The sequence below is a fragment of the Brachyistius frenatus genome, unplaced genomic scaffold (assembly GCF_029030835.1).
Source record: "Brachyistius frenatus isolate BFR_SWC_R1_liver_20210118 unplaced genomic scaffold, ASM2903083v1 Contig_170, whole genome shotgun sequence".
Classification (NCBI taxonomy): domain Eukaryota; kingdom Metazoa; phylum Chordata; class Actinopteri; family Embiotocidae; genus Brachyistius; species Brachyistius frenatus.
In genome coordinates this window covers 152,563-177,256 of record NW_027210769.1, presented here as the reverse complement: position 1 = coordinate 177,256, position 24,694 = coordinate 152,563, and the positions used below count along the sequence as shown (strand labels likewise).

General features: G+C 39.7%; 1 protein-coding gene across 1 annotated transcript in view; it reads left to right on the top strand.

Moving 5' to 3' along the window:
• nlgn4xa (neuroligin 4 X-linked a) overlaps positions 1-24,694 on the top strand; it is a 116,981-nt gene that overhangs the window by 16,301 nt on the left and 75,986 nt on the right. The window lies entirely within an intron of this gene.

Sequence of the window (24,694 nt, the reverse complement as noted above, 5' to 3'; positions counted from 1 at the left end):
AATTATAAGGATGAATGTGTTTTGTTTTTAACAACTAAAACAAGGCAACCTGTGTGAACTCGAAGAAGAAAATAACATCACGAAACACAAAACGGACAAAAACGAGACCTTTTAATAACGTTGGTTCACGAGAAGCAGTCGTCGCTACTGTTAGTCGTGTTCGAGGCTCTGAGGCTCAACTCTGAAGTGTTTATGATTTTTTTATTGATAAATTGATGTATTTTACGTGTATCCAGGATTGGGTTATGATCATTAAATTAATTAGCAACTATTTTTATATACTGCTGAGAAGTACTGAAAAGAAATTAGATAATGATGATAATTATATATAATTTTGGGCCATTTCATCGAGACTGGTTTTTCATAATTTGGACTGAATCATCATGAATCTGATGTTCATGTTGTTGTTTTTTATATGTGGTGTTAAAAAGGTCCTAAAAATAAAACCTAATCAGACATCCGACTGAATTTATTAACACATCAGGTGTTGAGATCAGAAAACATGGAGAATCCATCCACATGATAAAACATACAAAAGTAAGATAATCAGAAATAAAGACCGGTCTCTTGTAGAAGATGGTTTGATCTGAGAATGACCTTTTTTCAGATAATTCAGATGTTTTCTTTGTTTTTTTAATCTTTCGTCAGGTTGTTGGATTTAATGCACCACGTAGTGCCCTTAAAAATAGTCTTTATCCAAAATCTCCGTTTTCTGTGTGACCCCTGAACGACCTCTGCCGGTGTCCTGTGGTGTCTGTTAACACTCTGCAGCTCCACTTTAACTTTTCACTACGGTGCCACCAAACTTTCCCCTTTCGGTGCACCAGCACATAATTTAGGTGAATCCAAAAATTGTAACTACATCTTTTGGGGCTGTAGAAGTACATTTTAAGCGTTACTTTTTTTTTTTATTAGTTCCCACAAATCATTTTTTTGAGCACGTTGTGTAAAAGCTTGAAGATTGAAACCATTTCCTGCTTCCTCTTTCACAGCTGCTTGAAAAGCTTCAGGACACCTTCACTCCTGTTCACAATAAATTGCTGCTCATTCGTGTCTTTCATCAGAAAATGTATTTACAAGAAATTCAGAGGCTCTGCTTTCCTCAAAGGACACCGTCATTTATTTTTGATTGGGAAATATGGATCATAAAATGCAGTTACATCAACAGAGTTCTTCCAGCTCTGCGTTGACCAGCACACGTGTCCTCACGTGTCCTCACGACACGCATTTTTCCCCCTCGTCCCACATATGAGGACAATGTCCCACATTTTGATTGGCTCGCATACCGCCATTTATTGTGAAACTTAATTTTCCTTTTCAGTCACTCCAGAAGTACTTTTGTAATTGTTGAAATCAAAAATGTTTGATTTTGTGGTGGATTTTCAGAAAGAATCTGATGTAATTTGAGAAGTTATGGAATTTAAAAAAAAAAAATGTATTGCAGGAATTTGAAAAAATTTCAACTCCAGAAAGAAAAATGTGATTGTTTTTTTTTTTAAGCACTAACTGATGAAGGAATAAATCTGTAATCACTTCCTGTGATAATAATCATTTAATTTAAAGTTCCTGTTTTATTTGGCGATGAAAACAGGAGCAGAGCCTTTCTGACTGTAAATGAGTTATTGGAAGAATTTTCTTGAATATGTTAATTATTGAGGATTTTCCTGAAGGGAGTTCTTTTTATGCTTTCTTTATTTACTTGTGGGAGAACAGAAAGTTGCATTCAAATCAAATCCATCTGTTTGGTCCTTCCACATGTTAAAGAGGCTAACCTGTAACCAGCATGGTACTGTATATACGCTACGTTGGATAAACATTTCCAAATTCATCACTTCGTCCCGCACAAACCGAATCTTTTCTCCACATTTTTCTCGTTGGGATCTGGTCACAACATAATCCTTCCACTGTAATCTGATATTATACTCTTATTTTAATGTCCCTGCTGTAATCTTCATAAACAGATTATCACTGTAAAATGCAGGATTGTTGCAGTAGTTTCTGTCAGATTAAAGTCGTATCCAGTTGCTTTGTATTTTTCTCCTCTTCATACGTGCTCTTGATCACATGCTCATCTGTGCTTTAACTCGACAGCATGATGTTCGTTTTTCCGGGGCTCGTCTGACACTTCACACGTCAATCAAACACGTCAATCAAACACGATAATTTAGAGGCTGGGAGGGAAAAAAAGGAACATTTCTGACATTTCCCCAAAGAGTCATTTGTTATTTCATTTCTAAATGAAGTTGCATTATTGTCAAATAGAGTCCAAGCTCAGAGGAGCTTTACAAATGAATCAGGGAGGAGAGAAAGCATGTTTTCTTCTCCAATAAATGAAGTTGCTTCTCGTGCAGCTCATCACAGATCCTTTGATTTCGCCATGTTTTTTTCCCAAGAGAGAGGAAATGCAGAGCCTCCTGTCAGCTTGCTGCTTTGTACAACAGCTGATAACAAGGCTGTTAACCAGGAGTGATGCAACACGACAACAAATGGCAGCGCAGGACGGAAAGCTCGGCGGTAATGGCTTTGCTTTTTTTCCACACTCGCTTGTTTAAGTGAGCACTTGAGGTTTGGAGGAGGTGCGACGCTCGGACCAGCGCAGCTCTGCAGCGTCCAGGTTGGGCTGCAGCTGCATGACTGTGTTGGAGGTCAGAGGGGGGGAGGGGGGAGGGGGGAGGCGGCGGCCATGTTTGAGGACGCAGCGGGGTCAGCGTGCACGGCACATTAACGTGAGCGTCTGGCAGAGATCTTTGACAGCTCTGTGCTAAATTTAGTCTGAGCTCTGAGTACATGATAGATTAAAGAAGTGCAGGAGAAGGATAATCTCTCAATCCTGCGTCGCTGCACAGTTGGAAGCTTTTCTCAACCCCCCCCCCCCCTCCCAACAAAAAAAAAAGTAATTGTAGTCCAGAGGGGATTGAGCCAAATACATCAGAGCAGCCTATGTGCTGAATATATTTTGGGTTTCTGCTTCTTTTTTGTGCATTTTGCTTCCATGTCTGCAGATAAAAGTCTGTCTGACTTCAGCTCGTTGTCGTTTGATGCTTGTTTGACCGTTTCCTGATCATTTTGTCCAGATGTGTGGAAGCTGTGTAAAGTTGCTGCTCATGCTTTTATTGTGAAGTTGTAGGAAATGCAGTGCAACCTTTAAAGAGTTTAGAGAGATGTGAGCGTATTCTGGGATGTCACTTTTACATGTTGTAAGGACGACCATCTTCTGAATACCACTCATTAAAGTTGAATATCGTTTCTATATTTGTTGCCTGGGTTTGGATAGATCTGGCACATTGAAAATAAAAATAGCATTTGACAATAAAAAGGAAATGTATAGAAAAAAGTCAAGAAGGAAGTAAAGATTTGAAGAAATAAAGTTGATATTATATTTCCAGAAAAAAGTCAAAATGTTCAGACAGAAGCTTTTGAGACGAAAGTCGAAATTTTGAGAATAATATAATATTTTAAAAATAAATCCAAAATGTTGAGAATCATAGGAAGCATGTTTGGATCAAACAACTTGATGAGTCGTCATGTGATACAACACGGGTGTAACCATGGATACCATCGGGCCATTAAAACTGATTCTGAAGTCGATGTACACGAGGATTCTTAGAGAATCGAATCATAAGCAAGTTTGATTTATTCTCAAAAGTATGACTTTAACCTTGAAATATTATTTTATTATGGCATTTATTTCTCCTTAATGTGTCTCAGATACGTCGTCATAGTTACTCCAACTGATATAAATGCGCAAGTTAAGTCATATTTATTCATATATGACATTGAAACAACATAGTTTGACCAAAGTGCTGCAAATAATCAAACAGAGTTGAACACTTAAAGAGACTTGATCATAAAAAGATGCAAAAAAAACTGTTGAAATCAAAAGACACCAGGAAGCAAACAGAAATGAAGGAGCAGTAAATAAACATTAAATGGTTGTTGATGTCTCTTCTGTCCGTCTGAAGACGTCTCTTGTGTCCGTCTGGAGACATCTCTACTGTCCGTCTGAAGACGTTTCTTGTGTCCGTCTGGAGACGTCTCTACTGTCCGTCTGGAGACGTCTCTACTGTCCGTCTGGAGACGTCTCTTCTGTCCGTCTGGAGACGTCTCTTGTGTCCGTCCACTCCTTCCTGTTTCTAGTCAAGAGTATAACCGTCTTGTTGAAGAAGGAAAGCTCTCCTGAACCATCTGAAGTAGAAGTTTGGTCTTTGACAGGAAACTCTGAACTTTTATCCCCAACAGTCAGAGTCACTAGAAATGTTTCTGCCACTGAGTTATACAAGTTTAAACTCACTGAAGCTGTGAGGTATCAGCTGGACAACACGACGGAGCTGCAGTGGAGAATCATAAATAACAATAAAATAAAAGAACTATTCACAACAACGTGAACTCTATAAAGTTTGTAAAACGTCCATCTGGGTTTGTTTTCATGATAAAGCTCCTAAACATCTTCTGTCCAACTGCATTTCTGTCCATAAGCAGGACGATCTGCCCCGTAGCTGTAATACAAGAGACGGATTGATGTTAGTGAAAGATAATAACGATGATGGAGAGCTGGAGGATCGAATCGGAGGCAACATGGTGGACTGGCAGTTGAAGCAGCTGAACTTCATGCTGAGGAGAAACACCTTGTTCTGTCTCTTTCTAAATGCATCTACTGCAAACAAATGAAATAAAACGTGGAAACAAAATGTTATTTCCGTACAGGAACTTCTATAAATATGATCCGTATGTCTGCAGGGTTTATACTGTAAGTGATGATGCTGATAACGGTGCACGCTGGACATTCAGCCAATCAGGGAAGCGATTAGGACGAGTGATGTGTTGATGTTCATCTGCTCATCCAACACGGTTTCACACGTTTCAGCCTGAACGCAGCACGTCAGTGCGGACGGCCGAGTCTGGAGAGAAGTGTGGTGGCTTCCATCCCGATATGTCTTATTACAGCAAATAGAGAAACAACAGTGTGCAGAGTGGATGAGCGGGCGGTGATAATGTGTCTGCAGTGAGAGCTCAGCGGGGAGTGGCACGTCGATCCCGGCTGCAGCGCCCCTCGCTGCCCATCATCTTTATATCCCCCGAGTTGGCCTTTTCAGAAATCCAATGTAATGTCAAATTATCCCGCCAGCCGGGGATCAGGGTGGGATTTATACTGCTGCTGCACCTCAAGTGGGCTGACAGATTAAGCGATGCCTATTCTTTGTCATCTGATTTGGAGTTGAAAGAGGAAATCCGTGGCGGCCTGCGCTGAGCACGCTCAGATGACTGTACAGTACACTGGAGTCCGTCTGCAGCTGAAGACACTAAAGAATGAATCAGTGAAGATGTTTCCTCGGGGGATTTCTCATAAGACAGCACCTCCATGTTTGTAACTCTTCATATCTCCCACTTTAGTTCACTGTTCCTTCCTTTGTCCTTCCAGCCCCGTGCTTCATGATTCATCCAGCGCTGAAAAACCAAGACACATTTTCACCATTTCTTTCTGCTGCATTGTGGCAAGCTGTTCCTTTAAAGTCCTCTGCAGCATGTTAACACAGCGCAGATAAAAAGAGGTGAACGGAGAGAAGATGGCTGGAAGACTGCACTTTTTTTTCTAAGCTGCTACAGTTCAGTTTTATTTACTTTCATCTCGATGCCAAACACAGGAAGTGATTATGTAATTCAGTAGTTTGTAAAGTGAGCACTTGCACTTTATTCGGTGCAGCCGGAGGTCCAAATATGTGCAACACTCAGCCTGACTGCCGTGGAACACAATCCCACATCAGCTCTGTGAATTTCTACTGTTCACTTATTTTTCTGTGTTTTTTGTGGTTATAAAAATGCAAATGAACAGCAGAAGAAAGAATTTGTATTCGTCCTGCTTTCTGCTCTGTTCACATAGTTGGATAATTGTATCGATCCAACACCTACGACAATAATGTTAAATTCACTGCTTCAAATTTGACTCCACAGCTCCGCAGTCTGGAAAGTTTTAAAATGCAAATAATTTAAACAATTGAGGAAGAGTGAAGATTATTTACACTGAATATATTTACTGTGTCAAAATTACAAGGAAACATTTGTTAAACGGACAATTACTTAACTGTTAGTCTTTAAAAGCTGAATTATTCAACCTTGCACACCACTCCTGACAATAAATCATGTTTATGATATTAGTTAAAAAAAATATGGGATGCTGTGTAAGAATGCGATGATTTAAAGATCATGTTTAACCATCTTTGATTGAAAATACAACAAATACAACATCAAATGTTGAAACTGAAAATGTTTATTGCTTTATAAAAATGAGATGTTTATTTTGAATTTGATGTCAGCAACACATCTCTATAAAGTAGGGACAGGGTCATGTTCACCACCGTGTTGCACAACTCTCTTCTTTTAACAACACTGTAAATATTTGGGAACTGAGGAGACCAGTTGTTGGAGTTTTGAAAGTGAAATGTGGTCCCAGGCCAGTTTAGCATGAAAAAAGAACAGAAGGTGGATATTAACCACTCAGCAGTCATTGAACAGTTGCCATAATGATGGAAAATCCGACATAACAAACAAACACGAGTGTGTTTTGTATTTGACTTTATTCAATTGTTGTTGTTGTTTTTTTAAATTTAGTCATTTCTAATCTTCAATACCAGAGACTTAGTGGCAGTAAAATGAGTGTGAAAAAGTTAAAGAGCAAGCAGGGAAAGCTCAGTGTGTCCCATCTCCTTATAGGTCCCAGAAAGATCTTTCTTATCTGGTATATAATTGAGAAAAATCTGCTTATATCAGCTGTACAACTGAGGCCCGGTAACATGGAATATAATGACACCAAATTTAGAAAACCACTGAAGAAAAAGTAGGACATTTTAGGGGCATTTTATAGTTTCATCCAAAAAATACATGAATATATTTCAATTTCAAACCACACACTGTAAGGAATACAAATACAGCATGCAATATTATGCAAATGATCCTTAAAATTATATTATTGGAACTGTTGAATCTGCTTGACAAAGTTATTTACAAGCAGCAGAGGTGAGCAGGTTAGTCTTGATCAGATTACAGATGGAAACAAGGTTAGTATTTTTAAACATATTTTTTTTTAACATATTCCACAAATATAAAATTAGTGTTCAACATAATTTACCATTAAAACTAACATTTCTTAAGTCAGAATAAATCTTCTCTACAATGAAAAAGACCAAAGCACACGGCTGATTATGCAAGATGATGTCATTTCCAGCTCTATCAACAGTCTCTATGTTCTTCTTTTCTCTCTCTGCTCTCCCCCCCGGGCGAGGCAGATGTTCTCCACCTCTGAGTCCGGTTCTGTCGCAGGGTTCTTCCTGTTAAAGGACAGTTTTTTCCTTCCAGCTGTTGCTCGTGGGAATTGTTGAATAGTTTGCTTCCTTTGTATAAAGTTGTAAAGTTCTGTTGTAGGACTTTAATGTGTTAAGTGCCCTGAAAGAAGTTGTTGTATAAATAGAATTAGACTGAAGTAAATCTGAGTGGTGGAGTTACTGAACATCAGTTCTGATGGAGGTCTAAATCTTTCCAACAATGACCATGTCCCAGAAAACAGTCAGCTGAAGACAAGACCTCAAAAATCAGTCATAAAATCACTAAAACAAAAAAAGATCAACATGGTCGTTTTGACTTGCGAAGAAATTCCAGTTTCTCCATATAACACCAGCAAGGCTGAGTAAGTTAGAGTGAGTGAAATAAACTGAGACGTATTTTATAGCCTCCATTATTGTGAAGAGATTCTAGGACATTTCCATTCACACCAGTGGAGCTGAACATTTCTGGGAGCCAGAGAGCATTAAATGAGCTGCAGCTGAGAGCCCATCAGGTACAGCTCCAACATCAGCTCAGCTCACCGTCACCAATCAATCTGTAAGAGTAACGTATGAATGAGGTACATCTGAATGTGAGCGATGAGGGCTTCTTCCCATGAAGGACCTCGAACAAATCAAAATGTTGCCGTTGTCTGCAGAAAGATGGTTTCCTGTGATCGAGATGATTTAGTTTATAGATGTTACGTTTGGGGAAACAAACTGAGCAACTCCAGGAGCCTCACCAACAGTTCATGTGTTGGATCTCTATGCTGTTCTTTTCTCTCTCTGCTCTCCCCAACTGGTTGATGCAGATGACCACTCATGGTTCTGTTGGAGGTTTTTCTTCCTGTTAAAGAGAGTTTTTCCTTCCTTCTGTTGGAGGTTTTTCTTCCTGTTAAAGAGAGTTTTTCCTTCCTTCTGTTGGAGGTTTTTCTTTCTGTTAAAGAGAGTTTTTCCTTCCTTCTGTTGGAGGTTTTTCTTCCTGTTAAAGAGAGTTTTTCCTTCCTTCTGTTGGAGGTTTTTCTTCCTGTTAAAGAGAGTTTTTCCTTCCTTCTGTTGGAGGTTTTTCTTCCTGTTAAAGAGAGTTTTTCCTTCCTTCTGTTGGAGGTTTTTCTTCCTGTTAAAGAGAGTTTTTCCTTCCTTCTGTTGGAGGTTTTTCTTCTTAGTTTATGTGGGAAATATTGAATTGTTGGGTTTCTTTGTATGATAATGTTAATTGCCATGAAATAACCTGTGTTGTTATTTGGCGCTTTATGGATAAGACTGAATTGAAGTTAAAGTTCAGACGATCATTATTACAGCGCAAATGTCAGAAAAAGACAACATGATTTCAGGTGAATTATTATTTAATTAAATGTGTGTTTTAGATAATGAATTTTGATTTATTTAAAATCTGTCGGTCTTGGTTCAAACGTGGTCGATGTAGAAGCAGAAATCTAATCTCGAGATCAATTGCATGTAAACGCTGGGTTTTACACTAATCAGATTATCACAGTGTATCTAAATCTATTCTTGGATTCCCTCTTTTAATCTGATTTCTTCTGGCTTCTCGTGTAAATGCAATCATCGAAAGCTTTTCATTTTTTTATCCCATGTTGCTGACCGCGGTGGAGCTTCTGGCAAGTAATCTGCAGAAGGAACCCACTCATTTGTGGCCCTACCTTTCCCAGAGCTGTTATCGTCTGGCTCCTTATTTCACCACTTAATGTGGCTCTCCAGTTCTCAAAGTGCCTCTGAAAGGCAGCGGGAGGGTTATGACAGACACACAGGAAGCGGCAGGAGGAAATCACTTCAGGCTGGGTCACGGAGAGACGGAGAAGTGGTATCTGTCTTCTCTCAGTCCTGCGTGTTGCATCAGATACAACAACAGTCAGGATGTGACATTTGGAGGCTGTGATCTCGTGACATGCAGCACTTGGTTGCCATCAGGCTGTCTTCAAGGTAGTCCTGGAAAAATACAGCATGTCACATGGCAGTGAGTGATGGGAATCTACATGGCAACAGTTTGAGACTGCAGCGATGCTTCCAGTTCTCTGTCTTATTCTGTTGTTTTAAACTGAAAACAGTGTTTTAGTGTTCATATATTTATTTTTAGGGTTAGAATTTGATGTTTTTTCTTCACAATTTTTCTCTAAGATTACTTTTATATTTTCTCTTGCATTCTTCTCCCAGCTATTACCATTCTCATTTCTTATTTTGCACTCATAAACCATTTATTTTTTGCATTATTTTACACAGTTTCCATTTAGTAAAAGATGCTCACATTCTCCTGTGCCCTTTTACCAATGACTAAGCTTTGTCTTTAACTCAAAACCTGTAAACTTTCCCACGCCGGAGGTTTCTTCTCCGGGATCAGAAAGTATCCGTTAATAAAACATAACTTTTCTGCGAGTTTTAAAGAAGAAGGTTTCAAAGCACGGCACATTCATGAAAACGCTGCCTGGTGCTGCTGAGGCAAAACGTTACGTAGTATTGTTAAACTTCATTTCTGTTTCATCAGATTTGATTGAGCTGCAGTTGACAATTTGTTGTTGTTCTTACTTATATACTATTTATTTATTGATTACTTTTCTAATAGACTAGGTTGTGAGTGCTGTCAGCAAGAGTTATATTAAGTTCTCTTGCATACTTTGTTCTAATTTGTTCTCCAAAAACAGGTCTTCTTGAATCTTCTTTTCTAATGAATGAGGGATTATTTTCAGATGGACCTCCAGAAAACTAATAAGAAGGAGTGACTTTAGCTAACAACACCGAGATAACTGATGGACACATTTTATTCACTTTGGATTTGATGAGAGAAGTTGAATGGGAGTCTATGGAGCCGGAGGCTTTTTGGAGCCGACCTCTAGTGGCACTCGCTGGTATTGCAGCTGAAGACACTTCTGGATCAGAACTATTTTTTAGACCAGGAAGTTACTATGTCGTATATGTGGTGTGTAATTCTTTGTAGATGGCTTTAACAGCTTCTCTATATCTATATATCTATCTATATATGCATGTATATACATCCATTGACAGCACCTGTATACAGCATATAAGTTTAAATTGTTATTATTCATTGATATAACATTAAAGGTCCGTTCAGGAAGTAAAGTTGTGAACATGTGTAATGCTGATATTATTAAACCTCATTCACTCCTACTGAATTTGTGGCTTACCTCAGCTGATACATGATGTCAATGAGTTCAGCATCACTGCCTATGACATCCATGTATTTCACTACTCCCGGCTGTATATGGCAGTTTATACACTAAAACCCTTGTGAAATATTGATTTCATAAGGCCGGGGGTGTGCATATTTATCTGTGTGTGTGTGTGTGTGTGTGTGTGTGTGTGTGTGTGTGTGTGTGTGTGTGTGTGTGTGTGTGTGTGTGTGTGTGTGTGTGTGTGTGTATTCTGATTTATTGAGGAGTGCTTGTTTGTTGTGCACACATCTGTGTGTTTGTGTGTGACCAGCCTGAGCAGATGTGGACGTTCATGCTCGACCGGGCTCCGCTAACATGGCACTACCCCCGTGTTTGTGCAGCTTGCTCTCTCAGCGAGCAGCTTCAATGTGCAAACACTCCACCATCCCGGCCATGCTGCCACATTATGGGCCTGTTGAGACCAATTCACCACTATTTGCTGATCATTGAATGCTACAGCACACACATGGAGGTGGGCGTGAAAAGGAGACATGGATGATACATTGTGAACAGTGTAAGAGCTCAAAGACCGTTGGGCAGCGTGGATAATGGGCCCATTTATCCAGATAAACCTTCCATTTGTCTCAAGTCTGCTTTATTCCCCGGCAATGAAGCAGTAATAACCTCTTTCATATTTCTACCATTTTTAAGATATACTCCATGGTTTAGTGAAAGTGTGTAATGCTAATATAAATAGAAATGGATTATAAAACACCGTTTACAGATTTGAGATTTAAGAAAACATCTTCAAACATCACCTGAAATCGCATCAGTCCCATGTTTGTGTGTTGCTACACAGTCAACAGACAGTTAATCTATTTTAGCAATGGAAAGAAGGAACAAAACAGGTAATCATTCAGGCGTCACTTTGGCAGCAAACGGTGAAGTGAATATTAAGACATATCAGCAAAGAAAAATGACAGAAACATTTAATGTGAATGAATATTCAGACACAACTGATTTATGTGGGACGGTTTCTTGATGTTAAGCCTTTCTCATTTAGTCTAGCACACACAGTTCATTTGCTGCCTCATTAAGAAGATGAGTTTCAGCCATGTTGGTTGTTGTTGGGATGGATACACTCTTATTCCTTAATGTAATACGAGATTCATTATATATTTTTTCTGTTTCTCATAATTTGAACCGACATGATGTGGTGCACCTTACCTGGAGTGATGATGTTGATCGGGTTTGGGCCAAGTGATACGCTGTAGGTCAATGAGGTCATATGTAGTCGTGTGTTTTGGGGAGTTCAGTTGTTTGTGTTGTTGAGGATGAATATTAAAAGAAGCAGTTTCATGTCGAAGAAACATTTCCATGCTTTTCTTAACCCACTGCCCAAAAGTAGATTGTCTAAAAAAAAACACTTCAGTTTATCGTTAACTCTACGAAGTTACCAACGTTATATTAAGAAAGAGGTTAAACTCTGAACTTCCTTTAAAACCTTGTAAAAAGAGATATCGTGACCTTTTACAGACAAGATACCGCATGTAGAGCACTGAGTATTAGACATACAGGTAGATGTGTTTGCACAGGCTAGTTCCTAGTTCTCGGAGTATTTCAATCCTGTAATTAGAAATAAATATAGAAAGTATTAGCAGCAACATGTAGTTAAAGTATTAAAAAAGTCTTGGTTTGATTATATATGACATCATTATATTAATGGTGAAGTATCAGTGTCAGAAGCATGTTACTGTTGTGGATGGTAGTCAGGAGCATTTCCAGGGGTCAGTAGAACTTTGGCAGCCTGACATCATTGTGGAATTAAGGCCATGGCTTTAAAAGACCAGGTTTTCACTTTATTAATGTTTATAAATTATGAGGACAGTTATATTGTTAACAGCAACAGAGGCCTCCCTGTGTTTTGGTTAATAAAGATTACTATTGTACATGGAGACTCCAACATCTGAGGCTGAGTCCTGTGATTGAAGACCTTCCAGCAGTTTATGAGTTTCCATGTTTAAAGTCTCATCTCAACATGGAAAAGACTTGGAGCCATTAAGTAAAGTGGTTTATCTGGAGTCAGACTTCATGTTACACTGCTGTTTAAAGTAAACATGCTTACAGGTTGAAAGCTTTGCCTTCTACTTGTTCTTGTCTGACAGTATTCCAGAGCAGGGTGTGTCCTAAACTGCTGTCAGCACATTTTATTGGAGACGTCCTGTTACATGACCTCTAACCTCAACCAATGGTCTGTCGGTAACGGACACCACCTTATAATCTAAAATCTCTCTTCTTATAGGCTTTTCTTGCCACTCTATATTTTGAACTGGACCGGTGTACGAGGGCGGATCAGTGAGTTCTGGGACGGCTGCTGTTGTGCACACATGGTACTGGACAGGAAGGAGGAGGAAGGTATAACCCCAAAGAAGAAGTGTTACAAATTCAGCCGTTCGATCATCACCGGTTCCTGAGTTACACCCGTCTTTATGAGTTCTGGTCGGTGCACGCGGAGATTTTGGGTCAAACTCTGGAAATCGTCAACAGAGACCCTTGAAATGCTTCAGCAAGTCTCTGGGCGATGAAGCGACGAGCCGGGCAAAGTGATAGGAGGGATATTTGCGTTTCAAGAGGGGCGGAGCTTCACTGTCCAAGAGCGAAGAAGGCGCGTCAGGTCGGGAGACACCCGATGGGAGATTTTAGGACATTCATCGGGTAGTGGAGCGTGGATTTGTCCCCCAGAGTCAGACCGTCAACACCGAGTTCTTCTGAGACTTCCTGATCCGTCCTCGTCGTTAAGTGTTCCTGTTCATCTGGATAACAAAACACAGGACAGCTTTCAAAGTGACTATTTTTTGGAAGTAAAACCAACGTTATCCAGTGTCCTTGCTTTTACAAAAAGACTTGTTAACTCCACAAATGTAACGTATATTTGAACTGGAATTTCCTCAATACATGTACAGTACATGTCCTGAAGTATTGTCTTGGGAATGTTTACATATTTTATTCTTATCAATTTGCTATCGGTTATTTTGGTTCCTTGCTACCTTTCTGATGTGGAAATGGTAAATGAATACAAGAATGTTGATGATGCCCACAGCCATCAACGAGGTGGATTTTAACGTGTTTCAACTGGAAACTTGAGAACCATAAGCTCTGCAGGTCTGAACGATGCGCTCAGACTGAACAATCAGTGCGTGTGGATGATACCGACGTGGCAGATATGTTTGCAGCTGATGGAAGTGTTGGGTCACACATTGCCGTGTCGGTCCTGCCAGGACGCCGCTGCTGTGCTCCTCGTTAGTTAAAGATGCTTCATCACACCTGTTCCCACAGGGTTTCCTCACAAAGAACCCCAAAACTTTTTAAATGCAGTTTTTGGTCATTTTGCTTTTTTTGGCTGGAAAAAAAAAAAAAAAAATCCTTTTTGCTCTTTTTTTCTTTTTAAATGTTTCCCCTTATTCTACTTTTCTCCTCAACACCAGGGACCAACACAAACAGGCAAGGCGCAGATTTCAACAATAAAGCTGGCAGTGATACAGGTATTTTTCTATCTTTTTTCCCCCATTTTTTGACCAACAAAATAAAAGCCTGAAAGTTGTGCATGACAGCAAACATACAGAACCTTTTTAATCGATTTCATTTGACCTCCTTCCTCCCAGTCTGTTTTTTTGGGAGAGTCTCGGTAGACAGCTGAGACCTGAGCGAGAGCATCACGTGACTGACGGAGCCAGTTGTATCGTCGGCTCGCCTTTGGTACGATCACAGCACAATGTTCCTTTAGTAGCTACTTACAACAACTTACCAGAAAAAGATCATTATTGGAAAAGTGGACAACATGTGAATAATGAAACCCATTCATGAAAGACTGGACGTTCTAATTGGTCTTCTTCGTGACTATAATACTTTGAAATTCATAATACAGACTTGGTCAATAAGGTTATTCATTTATTGTTTAAAGTTTCCGCTGGCAGGCCTTTGACTCATCATGTCACTCCAATCGGATTTGGCTGTTTAATCTTCAAATTTGGTACAGACGTTCACTTGGGCTCAAAGATGAACTGATTTGATTTTGGTGGTTATGGTGACCTCCCAAACCACGAATTGTGGTCATAACTAAACAGTTCTGGTATCCCACTGTCCTCCCAACCAACCCCATTACTAAACAACAAAGTAGGATCACTGTTGTAAGCCCACCATACTTGTGTCGACCTATATTTTATTATCTTGCTTTCTGGAGCTTTACATGGAGTCCTTCCCTCATTCTTTTTAGAAAACATTAAGTTCTGCCTTTCTATTTTAATTTAGTCTTTGGATTTTGACAATATCATAAAAGGCAACTCAAAGAAGTAACTTTGGGGAGAAAATTTAAATACCAGTTATCTTTATCAAATTGACACATTTTTCAGTTTTTGTATTTATTATTGAAGTTATAGTTGGCGGTAATTATATATTGAACTGCATTATAAAGAGAAGAGTTTCAAAGTTCCCTCCATTTATGTCTGTAGAGTGGACAGAATATTACAAATGAATTTGAACATATAAACTTCACAAAAGCAGAATATGTTTCAGAGTTGTTTTATTGGGTTGGAGTTCCCAATAAAGTGCTCAGTGGCTGTATATGAACCGTAATACTGTACAAACTACGGTTTTAGGATTTAATGGATCCTCCAGAGCAGAAGGGGGCAGTCATGCCCCTAAAACACTGATTTCCAACCTACATATTAAGAGAGAGGAGTTTTACTGCCTCCGTCTCTGGTCACGTGACCGAGCTCTCTCAGGTCCTGGTTGTTCGTCAAGCGTCTTCCGACTTTTTTACTTCCCTTGAAGCCCATCTGAGCGCACTCCTCTTGTTTTTTGTGATTTAACCTCTTTCCTTTTTGGAGCCATTTAAATAATCAAATGTTTTGTGAGGCTAAAGGGCACTTCTAAACAGGAAGGAGGTCCCAGCAGAACTTTTTATTTATTTATTTTTGCAGTTTTTGACGACTCGTGATCTGAATTCAGCTCTGCATGTTATTTTGCCTCGTCTGATGAATTAAATCTTTGAAAACAATCACGTCTCTCTCTTTCCCGCTCTACATTTCCTTTTCTATCCTCCTCCATTGCTCGGTGAAGCATGAGCACTAACCCATGTTGTTTTGACAGTAGAAATTTGTTCACTGGCGGCTCTGAGAATATGTCTGCCACATCTCCGTTTTTCTTTCCTTTTCTTTCTTTCTTCTATTAACACCTCGCTCTTTGCATGATAATAACCGAACAGCGCAGTGTGTTTTTCCTCACTGGGTTGGCTGATCTGTGGGGACCGGCGCATGACTGCAGGTGAAAAAGCCTTCGGAGACGTTTCATTTAAAGGGCACCATTTGTTTTCTGTTGGAGAGACACGCAACTGCCAAAAAAAGCAGTGACATTTCTGGATGATGTTGTTGTGGTAGTTCAGTTTTTGAACTATCTGCTCTATCGAGTGATATATTCGACTCAGTGCTCGCTGTGCGTTCTTCTACATGACTTCGCATGAGCCTGACAACTCGGTGTGCTGTGAGACCATGAAGGCTTTAAAAGTTCACTTTAAAAGTTCACCGATTGTTGTTGTTGGTTTGAATTTCTTTAACAAGGAGTAAAAGAAGTTTTTCTCTCTTCCGTGACATATTATTATGATTACTTCCTCTTCTGGTTGGTCTTAAGAATTCCCGACATTGATGAATTGTTAAATACAAATTTATAAAGCGTCAATCTGGTTTATGTGTACAGTTAGATTAATTTTACAACAAGATGGCTGTGAACAAATCCAGCTGAAATATCTTCATTTATTTGGTTCCTAATTAAATAAAAGATTAACAATCGTTAAAAAAAAAAAAAATCTAATGACCAAATACATACAAAATATGTAATATTTCTATGGGATTGAAAAATTATCCTGCCTCAGTTTAGCTCATTGATATTAAATGTTATTTGATGCTTTTTTTCCTAAACAGTTATAGTGCAAGTTACTTTTTTATTTACTACCAGCATTGTTTGATTTGTTTGTTTGTTTGGATCATATCATTTTCACAAAGACGTTTATATTTCATAATGACATTTTTCATTACAAATTATTTTATTAATTCATTGTTATATTATATGCATTTTTCTGGTATTGTTGACTTTGTTTAGTCATATTTTCTTTAAACTTTTGAATACAACAAAATGAAGTCTTGATTGGAGAGGTCAGGCTGTCGATGGGGCAACAAACCCTCCAGCGCATACGACCATGTAGATTGTTTATTTGTTTGTTTGTTTATTAGGTTAATTCCTGGGTTCGTTTTCAGCAAATATAAAACACTTGGTTCGGGAAAGATAATGGCTTTGATTCATTTGGTCTTACATTTTAAAGTACCACCTTACAGTTATGCGACCTTCATCACCATGGTAACAGTAAGTGTGGATGTAAAAACGGTGGCTGCTCCTCCTAACAACGAATAACTCGCCTGGACATAAATCCTAAACTTGAAAATGTAACTGTTTGTCATTAATAGCACAATTAGACCTGGGGGGTCGTTTTCTGAGGGACAACCACCAGTTACGAACAGACCTTCAGGTTTCAGAGACCTGCTGCTTCACAAAGTATTCAGCTCCCTTCGTTTCATTGTGTTGATCTCTGGATATTTTTGAAAAATTATTATCCATCAAAAAACCAAATCTTTTCCGTCTCTCAGAGTAATTTAAATGCTGTTTGACAAACTCCAAGCCGGCTGTTGTGTGTCTTTTGCTCGGAGGGTTTTCTGTCCGGTCGCTCATCCTTCCGGCAGGTGTTTCCGTCTCTGCAGAGGACTTCTGGAGCTTGTTAAGAGGAACTGTTGGGTCTCTGCTCGCTGCCTGCCCGAAGCCCTTCTGCTCACTTATTGAATTTGGCTGCAAGGTCGACATCTCAAAAATACTTCAAACAAACACGATAAACCAGACTAGAGTTTGAAGAGTAATGGCAGAGAGTCTTAATACTTCGAGAATTTTTATTTTCTGAAAACATGCCTTGACTTTGTCATTATGGGATATCAGGTGTAGATTGACTTTTGTCCATTTTTAAGTGTGCAAAAGTCTGAATACTTGCAATATTCAGTGTCTACACACTACTGAGGTCACTGTTTTCATGAAGGTCACTGTTTTCATGAAGGTCACAGTTTTCATGAAGGTCACTGTTTTCATGAAGGTCACTGTTTTCATGAAGGTCACAGTTTTCATGAAGGTCACGGTTTCATGAAGGTCACTGTTTTCATGAAGGTCACTGTTTTCATGAAGGTCACAGTTTTCATGAAGGTCACTGTTTTCATGAAGGTCACGGTTTTCATGAAGGTCACTGTTTTCATGAAGGTCACGGTTTTCATGAAGGTCACGGTTTCATGAAGGTCACTGTTTTCATGAAGGTCACGGTTTTCATGAAGGTCACAGTTTTCATGAAGGTCACGGTTTCCATGAAGGTCACTGTTTTCATGAAGGTCACGGTTTTCATGAAGGTCACTGTTTTCATGAAGGTCACTGTTTTCATGAAGGTCACAGTTTTCATGAAGGTCACTGTTTTCATGAAGGTCACGGTTTTCATGAAGGTCACTGTTTTCATGAAGGTCACAGTTTTCATGAAGGTCACGGTTTTCATGAAGGTCACGGTTTCATGAAGGTCACTGTTTCCATGAAGGTCACGGTTTTCATGAAGGTCACGGTTTCATGAAGGTCACTGTTTTCATGAAGGTCACAGTTTTCATGAAGGTCACGGTTTTCATGAAGGTCACGGTTTCATGAAGGTCACCGTTTCCATAAAGGTCACTGTTTTCATGAAGGTCACTGTTTTCATGAAGGTCACGGTTTTCATGAAGGTCACGGTTTCATGAAGGTCACCGTTTCCATGAAGGTCACTGTTTTCATGAAGGTCACGGTTTCATGAAGGTCACCGTTTCCATGAAGGTCACTGTTTTCATGAAGGTCACTGTTTTCATGAAGGTCACTGTTTTCATGAAGGTCACTGTTTTCATGAAGGTCACGGTTTTCATGAAGGTCACGGTTTCATGAAGGTCACCGTTTTCATGAAGGTCACTGTTTTTATGAAGGTCACTGTCACAGTCTGGGTACGAAGGTGTTACATTCTGCATTTATTCCACATCCGGAGTATTCGAGTTGAGAAAGATTTAAGGAAAAAGAATGATATTGAATTTTTTTTGTTATGGTACTTGTAGGGAGAATAAATTTGCTGAAATATAATATTATTACGCAGTCAATTGATGAAATATGAACTCTAAATTACACTTTGCAGATGGAATTTGAACTCGCATTAGTGTCTCTAGATACAGTGCAGCAACATTAAACTGTGCAGATGTGGATTGAAGGAATCGGACATTCGTACGGTGTTTCTGTTCCTCTCTCTGCACATGGAGGAATTATTACATGGGTGCATCAGCATGTGTTTTCTCAGGTGTACTCTACATATGTGCTATTGTGTATACACCTTTTAAATATTCTATGTTAGACACTTACAGGAGGACAGGTAATGCAGGATGTGATAAAGTGATGCTAGCCAAGTGTGACTTTGTGTTGATTTGCTGACTAAGGTTCATTAAATTTGCAAAGAACAATTTTGCATGATTTTTTTTTTTTTTTTTGCCAAGTAGCTCCACAGCTTTAATATTTATATTTGGGAAATTATACGTAATGAAATGACACGAAGAGTAAACGGGCTGTGAAAAAGTTAATGGACATCAAAACAAAGAACTAGAGAACATTAATTGCTAAATAAACACAATATTATATATTTTTAATAACTGCTATGAGAGGTGAACAGGGAGTTGAAGTTTTGTCTCCATTAAACTTAAAGTTGATATTTCATAAACTCTTGACTTTTCTTCAGTATTCCTCTGAGATGTGTATTTAGTTTTCAGTGTTGCATTAGTAGCTCCACATATTTGCCTCCATCCCAGTTTGTGAGAAACCTTTAATTGACCCAAGGTTGGAGTACATGTTTAGTTCATTGCTACTTCATTACTGAAAATTACACTGCAGCATCACATTATTATTATTATTATTATTTCTGTTGGGAGCTCAGTGATGTCGTATAAATCCTCCAGTAAAGTGCTCGGGCTGCTTCCTCTGCAGTAATGAGTTGCTGCTGTGGTACATCAGGTGATAATTACATGCAAAGTGAGAGCGCAAATTGAATGAAAGTTTGCCCTGCGCCTTTCACTCAATTTGCGCTGTTACAGATGTAAACCTGGCTGGTGGCGTGTTTTTTTGTGCCAAAAATCTTATACCAGTAAATGATCAGTCTCATGTTGCTTTAAACATTTTATTTATTGTCAGAGTCCAATTAACAAACCAAAAACAACAAGTTGGTCGATAAATGCTCTCTTTTTCTCTCATTTATGGATGTCAGTATTGTTTTAAAACAACTGGTCAGTGTAGTTTTACTGGAGACGGTTTTCTGTGGCGGATTAATCCATAGTGAGTATTTGTGGAAGCAGGGAAGATGCATGTGGGATTGCATTCAAATGAACTGCAGTGTGTGTGCTGATGGTGATGAAGGAACTTGTCAACCAGGACATTCGTGTGGCTTCAATGTGTTTTAAAAATTTGGGTAGTTTTAGTTTTTGGACAATAATGGAACTCGATGTCTCAGAGAAATAAGAGAAATCAGAATTTGCTCCACACTCAGTTGTTGTTAATCAGAAACAGTCGAGGCTGTTTGTGTTGTTGTGACTCTGCACATAGAAGTCATTGACAAGAAGGCAAATAACGAAGACTGAGACTTAAGGTCTCTACACACCGAAGGGGAGGGACGAATAAAACACAAGAATACTTTTCATACCGGCAGTGATGCAAACTTGTGACAGTTTTTCCAAAAATAAGTTCAAATAGATTCACACCAGTTCATTCTTCTGGAAATATAATAGATTCTAAATGCCAAAAATATCTTTAATAAAATCAGCATGGCCAGTATTAAGTTAAGGTATACAACAGTTAGAGGAAACTGTAGCTCCAGCTGGACATACAGGCAGGTCTGAAAAATGCAGTTTGTTTGGGAATATTTTGGATTTTAGGGCATCATCTGAATGAATATTCTCCGCCCCCTTTACAAAAAAATAAAATGTCACTTTTTACATGCCCACAACAAACTTGTAGTCTTCAAGCCCATAAGAGAATACTATGATGACATCACTGTGACATCATCAGGGTTACTTTACTCAACTTTACTAGACTTCCAAGACAATCTTCCAATCTTCATATTTCCTTTATGAGGTTGTTTTCACTGATTACAACTAATGGCATTTAAGCAGTATAACCCTCGAGGGTGTGTTTTAACATCATTATTGGCATGATAGTTGTAATATTGTGATTGTACAACAAGTTACCAACTAAATAAAATATGTAATCAAAATGTATTATCGTGGGGCAATTCACTCTCAAAATATACAACTTTTTGTCTACTTGTTGCTGTCTGGAGATGGTTTCTCCAACTGAATAAATACAGAACATAGAAACACTAAACTGATCAGCTAGCTCAGTCTGGTTGGAACAAAGATATCTGATGAACAAAGATATCTGATGAACAAAGATATCTGAGGATGTAACTAAGGATGTTAAGTGCGTGACTATCTGTGGTGTTACGGTACGGGTGCTCAGAGCGACCAAAAAGGACCAAAAGAGACCCGACTTCACCAAATGGGTCATTTAATAGAACTAGAACAAGTAGAAACTACATTATATTACTTATTGTATGAAATTCTATTCTAATTCTATATTCCATTGAGGAGGTGGAGTGATATTTATTGTTATGATGATTTATAAATGTACAGTTGACCAATCAGATCTCTGGTTTGCTTTATAACATGGATTATCCACTAAAAGAAAAAAACATGTAATAAAATGATGGTTTGAAAGTCCCACTTATGTTTTAAAATAAGACAACTTTGGTCTTTGCAGGAAAACGATCCACAAATTGGATGAAATCGTACTTTCGTAAAGGAAACTGCATTTCATTTCGTTCTCTCCTCCGTCGGGGTTCTTTTAAAGTCTCGTATTTCCTCCGAGGGTTTCTTCACAGTACAACCAAACACCCAACATCCATGGATATTGGATTTGCACCTGACAGATGTAGCACAGTTTACCTCAAATTAGAAGGGCCGGATCCTTGGGAGATGCTACTGCGTTGTTAAAATAGATTAAAAAAAACACACCATCTGCCCACAGCAGGTGTGGGGGGGAACAAAAAGACAATATCCACCTCAGAGCTGGAAGAGGAAAGACGATGCCTTTGATTATGCTGGCAGGAATATTCCTACCGGGACATTACGAGCTGTTTCAGTGAAAGAGATAAAGATGGAGGATGTAGTGGAACAACAGGAAAAAGATGTCTTCATGCTGAAAGGTGTGGATAAAGAGCATCTCGCCTCGGCCTGACTGTGTTTTCAGGATCGATGCGGTCTGACTGTTTGAACATCTGCAGTGGTAATGAATTACTGCTGGAGCTCTGCTGTGCTTCCAGCTGTACCTCCGCAGCGCTGCAGAGCCTCTAGACCTCAACGCTCCCACAGCACGTCTTCTGGAAAATGTACTCTCCGCCATTATAGCTTTTCATCAGAAGTCAGAATCAAATGAACCCTCCATTCTAATTAATCAATTATGTCCCCAGAACAAGAAGTTTTACATTCAGACAAGAAAAGCTTTTTGTGATTTTACTTGAATTACTTTCCTCCTTTGAAAAGAGACACTGTGGAGAGAACACAGCAAAGGAGCTGCACATGTCCTGCACTCAGGATACATATATGGACACTGCCATACAAAACACATAAATAGACATGTTCTGTCTGTAATATTGGTCACATATATTTACATATGGTCCAGCAGCTCACAAATCTGGATCCAAAAGACAGAAAATAAAATAAACAAACAATGAAAAGTGAATTGTCACCCAAAAAACCCACAAACAATCAGGGCCACACGTATATATATATATATATGAAACAGTATACATACTGAATATATTTACATTTTTTTAAGAATTTCACAAAACCAAATTTAAATTGTGGATGATTATTATGGGCTACATTGTTACACTTCTGATTGGATGTTCGGTGTGCAAAGATTAAACGGTATGATCCGAATCACACGTTTTGTTTTGTTTTGTTTTTTTGCTGTTCTAAAACAGCGAGGCGAAAAGGCTCGTTACCAAGGTTATCTTCATAACCTAAACATGTAAATCGATACTGGCATTTTAAGATGCATGAATAACGTTTCAATATATACAAATTGTGGCGGTGTAACATGTAAATAAAAACAGAATGCAATGATTTACAAATCACATAAACCAATATTTAATTGAAAATAGACAAAATACAACTTATCAGATGTTGAAACTGAGAAATGTAATTTTTTTATGAATAATATCTGCTCATTGTGAATCTGATGTCAGCAACATGTCTCCATAAAGTTGTTCCAGGATCATGTTCACCACTGAGCTGCATCATCCCCTTCTTTTAACAACACTCTGGAAACCTTTGGGAACTGAGGAGACCAGTTTCTGGAGTTTTTAAAGTGAAATGTGGTCCCATTCTCCCCTGATAGAGGTTTTCAGCTGCTCAACAGTTCAGGGTCTCCTTTGTTATAATGTTCATTTAATGATGCTCCAGATGTTTAAATAGGTGACAGGTCTGGACTGCAGTATCATGTGTTGCATAATTTAAACGGTACGCATGCATATCATGTAATCTACGACTATATTATCACATAGTAAACTCTCATCTCAAATTTCACATGTAGGTATATGCTGTAAACGACTCTGTATTACTTTTTTTTTTTTTTTTTTTTTTAGATGACCAGCCTGACATTATTTCTCAACAATTTCTCAACAATAACAAAAAATATAGCAACTTTTATTAAAAACAAAAACTTGTTCTGTAAATCGTTCTCTTACTCTTGTGATAAAAATGTTGCTCTGAAGCTCAATTCTGCAAATACTTTTCTAATGAATAATAAATGTAACAATTTCTGATCAACCCATATTAAATTCAGGCTTAAATGAACAACTTCCAGATTGTTCCCGCCCACTTCTGGTTTAATCCCCGCCCCCTCAGAGCACAGATACAGATCATTTAGCAGAATTTAACATGTGAGCTGTGAAAGGTGTGAAAAGCTGTTTTTAGTTGAAAACATCCTGAATGTCGTCGGTGTTTAATAGCTTCAGTAGATTCGTTCGTGTTGTTTCGATTTTTCCACGTTGACGTGTGCGGTCGTTGTTGAGCGGTTGTTGACAGGTTGTGCGTTTGGCTCCGGGACAAATAAGGACTTCCTGTGACTCTGGGGAGAGACGTGTCAGCAGAACTGTATTGAACACAGGAAGTAGGTTGGTGATGATGGTGGCCATTAGCTGCCATTTGTATTGGTCCTGCTAAAAGTAGAAAAACACTGAAAGCAATGGAAAAATATTCAGATAGACCCCTTTGAAGCACGCACCCCCCCCCCCCCATATAAAGATGAGTAATGTGTGCGACGCATGCAGCCACTGGAGGAATATATTATCCCCCCGGCCCTGGGTGGCAGTGATGAATGTCTGGGACTAACTCACACAGTCACCTAGCCAGCTCCACCGGAGGAGGAGGAGAGAGGAGAGGAGGGAGGGGGAGGGGGGAGAGGAGAGGAGAGGAGAGGAGGAGAAAGGAGAACACTGCAAGCAGTTTGATTTCTTCACTTTTAAGTGCACTCCATGCTGACAGGACTGGGACACTCTGCCCTGAGACCACCCTCTCCTCCTCTGCTCTAAATCTGCAGGAGGATCTCCATTCTGGATCAACCCCCCCCCCCCCCACCACCACCACCACTCCACTTCACCCAAACAGCTGGGTAGTAACAGTCCCTCTCTGAAGGAGGGCAGCCGAGTGGCTCCGTCCTGCAGCGGCCATCGCAGGCCGATCAGTCGGAGACGATGACAGCTTAATGGCAGCGCTGATGTTTTATGTGCGTCGGCCTCTCAGAGGTTGTTTCCTGCCGCCCACGCTGCCCCGCTGGCCCGCCCCGCCGCCCCCGCTGGCCCGCCCCGCCACCCACGCTGTCCCGCCGCCCCCGCTGGCCCGTCCCGCCGCCCACGCTGCCCCGCCCCGCCGCCCACGCTGCCCCGCTGGCCCGCCCCGCCACCCACGCTGCCCCGCTGGCCCGCCCCGCCACCCACGCTGTCCCGCCGCCCACGCTGCCCCGCTGGCCCGCCCCGCCGCCCACGCTGCCCCGCTGGCAACAAAACAAAAC